The sequence below is a fragment of the Oenanthe melanoleuca genome, unplaced genomic scaffold (genome assembly GCF_029582105.1).
Source record: "Oenanthe melanoleuca isolate GR-GAL-2019-014 unplaced genomic scaffold, OMel1.0 S107, whole genome shotgun sequence".
Classification (NCBI taxonomy): domain Eukaryota; kingdom Metazoa; phylum Chordata; class Aves; order Passeriformes; family Muscicapidae; genus Oenanthe; species Oenanthe melanoleuca.
The window spans coordinates 1,148-4,686 of NW_026612756.1; the positions used below are offsets into that span (position 1 = coordinate 1,148).

The following is a 3,539-nucleotide window of genomic DNA, read 5'->3' on the forward strand; positions in this document are numbered from 1 at the left end:
ACATTTTGTCCTAAGCCTGGCAGCAAAGGTCTAAAGATAAGGGTTACAGATAAGAAAGCCATAAAACATAGTAATTTGGTAGTTTCTATAGATTGCGTGCAAATATGAGGAAATTAGTATCTTGTATTAGATTGGTTATTGGAAAATTAGAATATTCATTATAGAAGAATACTTATTGTATTGTGAATGGAAAATTGCTCTCTCTTACCTCTTACCTCCGATTTCTAATCTCTCTCTCTCACCCCCTTATCTCTTACTCTCCATGCTCCACACTCTTTCTTACACCCACACCCTCATAATAAACTGCAAACCTGAAGAACAGAAAATAGTAAGCTCGTAAGTCTGTCCAGCAACCGTACAACAACCCGACTCCCATGGCTTTTTTTAGAAGATACTGGACGGTGAATTGTACAACAATTAAAAATTGCACAAAGAATAACAGGCCTGCGCCAAACCTAACCACCCCCATCGTTGCTCCGTCCTAATTTTGGAAGAAATAGCGATAGAGTTGATAAATACTCTCCTTCCGTGCTATTCGGTCCTTTACTGCGCATCCCCGGAGAGCATTTACTCCGCCTTTTGTTCTTGACGGCACCTCTCTCTCCAGCACAAATCCCGCTGGTCGCGGACACAGACGGAGCAGACCTAAAGCAATGGTTCCGGCAGCGCCTGCAATTCCGAGCACCCCGTTCCCTGGAATGCTCGTCCGAGCGCTCGTGGCGGTCTCGCCTTGGCCCGGACTCTCTGTCCTCCGAGGGAGGACGCGGCTCTGGTGCCCCGTTTCCTCTTGCTCCTGCTGACCTGCAAGGCCACGGGTAAACGTAGGTCCTTCGGACCTTGCGTCCCTGAACGCCAGGAGAGCTGGCGTTTCACCCGGATCCCAGATTCCCTAGGCGGCCACTCCCAGCAGGGAGGAAAAGAGGAACCCAGCATCTCTCTGACTTACCCCACAGTACGGGCAGGACCAGGAGCCCTCCAGCGCAGACCCCTGGTGCTGAAGCCTCTTGGCTTTGGCTGCTGAAACGCCACGTCTTTTGGCAAAGATGAGAGGACTGTAATGATTTTTCCTGTCCTAAAAGAGAGGAGGAAAAGAAAATTAAGTCCTCTGCAGGAGTCGCAGAATCCCGGCTTTCGCATTTCTGCTCTGATTGCTCGCTGTGGGGTTATATCCAGGTGACACCAATTCAAATACAAAAATGCCTTTTCCCAGCATTTTTATTCCAAACTATTTCAGACATTAAAAGGATGATAATTTTTCTTATTGCGTTCTTTGCTTAATTTTAACAGAACCATTTGAATCCCAGACACCGCTTGTCAGTTATTCAATCCTTTACCGCTTGACTTTGCACAGAGGGACGCCCGGGATGCTGTGTCATGAGAAATCCCAACGCGTGATACGGAAAGGTTTCGAGGTGCTCCGGAACGCGGCCGATCGTACGTTTGTTAGGCCGCTCCAATTCTGTCGCATCAACCTGAGCTGTCCAGGTGAGGCAAAGGCTCTCCTTCGTCCTAGGGAATCGCTGTCTGAGATTACAGATGTCCATCTGGGGCAGCACCTGAAAACAATGTGGGAAAGGCAAAATGAGAATGTTTTCTGTCAGAAAATGAGTAATAATAATAATCAGAACTTCTGGACAGATTTAGTAACATCACTGCCTTTACCAAATAAAACCAATAAAATAGTTAAACTATAAAAAATATTTTAATATTTCTATTCCCATATTTATAATTTATATTCATACATTATACATTATATTTGCATTATTAATATTATACATTTAATATGAATTTATTACTTGTATTTGTTTATACTTAATATTTATATAATTTTATTTTTTTATTACACTTATTTTATATTTAGTTTATTAAAAAACCCTTCTCTAACCAAATAAAACCAATACAACATTTATTTAAGCTATAGTTAGGAAACGTATAAATATAAAAAATACCTGTCTTCTACACCCAGCCATCCCTGTGAAGGATCTGGCACCCTTGTGTTCCCTCTGGGGGAGGGCACTCGGCAAGACCCCCCAATTCCCCACTCATCTGCTCCTTCACCGCAGCGTGGCTCCCTCTCCTCGGGACCTTGGGGTGCCCCAAATGACATGGGAGCCCCCGAGTCCCCATCCCCTCCCCCTCTCAGCCTTTTTCCTCACCCCCAAAGAAGGCACAGAATGACTCCAACTGCCCCGAGCAGGAGCACGACACTTTATTTGAACCCTTCCCAGGGGTTCGTGACTTTTTTCAAGTAAGGTGAAGCCAAGGCGTAACACTCATCCGCCATGTGCAATTCTTACACCTTGTAAACGACTCACCGTCGCTTTGACCGCTTCCTTACGCCACAGGTCTCGGGGCTCTCAGGAACGCGGTTCCTGAGAGCCTCGAAAAAATCCTCCTGCCTGACGAAAAGCCCGGGCCCTGGACAGTCTGCGCCCTAAATCGCAGACCGGCCGGGACAGAGGGGAAAAAAAGCCCAGCCGGGAGGGGGAAAACAAAAGCCCTGGCTGGGGATTTTTAATTCTAAATGTAAAAATGAATTGGAAAACCTGAAAGGCAACAGTCATACACACAAGGTTAGAAACAGTCAGCACACGCACTCGCGCAGATTGATGCAAGCCGCGGGCGATGGATGCAAACTCTGACAGACAGACAAACAGTCACACGCTCTCTGGCTGACGGCAAACCTTACTTGAAACACTATACAAAAGAGGATGCTTGAACAAGTCTTGCAGCCGTTGGTCTTCAACTTCGAACAGTGGATTCCGGAAAAAGCAGTAGCATCTGTGGCTGCAGAGACGGATATCGGCCTCAGGGACTTATGACACAATGGGAGGACATCGACAAGTGTTTACTAGAGAGCTAGGAGATATCCCCACACATCAATACCCAAAATCCCACGGAAAAGAGATCAAACACAAAGTTTACAGCTGTTCTACCTAAACCTGATTATGTGCCAGGGCAGGGCACCTCCACCGGTAAGCACGTAGGAGGCCTGTCCAAGTAAGCACACGTAGGAATTCTGTCAAACTAAGCACACATGAGAACCCTGTCAAAGTAAGAACACATAGAAACCCTGCCCAAGCAACCATATACAAGCCCTGTAAAGTAAGCACACACAGAAGCCCTATCAAATTAAGCGCATATTCAGGCTCTGTAAACACATACGAGCCCTGTCAAAATAAGCACGGATGGGAGACCTGTATAAGGAAGCACGTATAGGAGTCCTGTGAAACGAAGCACACATTGGAGCCCTGTCAAAGGACACACACAGAAGAGCCCTGTCAAATTAAGCACATATTCAGGCCCTGTAAAGTGAACACATACAAGCCCTGTCCAAGTAAACACAGAGTCCTGTCAAACTAAGCACACATAGGAGCCCTGACCAAAGAAGAACACATAAAAGCCCTGCCAAACTAAGCCCATATAAAAGCTATGTCTAAGTTAGCACATAGGAGCCCTGTCAAAGTAAGCATATATTCAAGCCCTGTAAAGCAAGCACATGCGAGCCCGGTCCAAGTTAGCGCACATAGGAGCCTGCA

At 46.2% G+C, this 3,539-nt stretch overlaps 1 long non-coding RNA gene across 1 annotated transcript; it reads right to left on the bottom strand.

Annotated features, from left to right (window-relative positions):
• Positions 1 to 229: 229 nt before the first annotated feature.
• On the bottom strand, positions 230 to 2,956 carry LOC130266620 (uncharacterized). Its single transcript, XR_008842928.1, has 3 exons — positions 2,690 to 2,956; positions 947 to 1,556; positions 230 to 311 (listed from the first exon to the last, which is right to left on the bottom strand). It is a non-coding gene; the product is annotated as an uncharacterized LOC130266620 (long non-coding RNA).
• Positions 2,957 to 3,539: the final 583 nt, after the last annotated feature.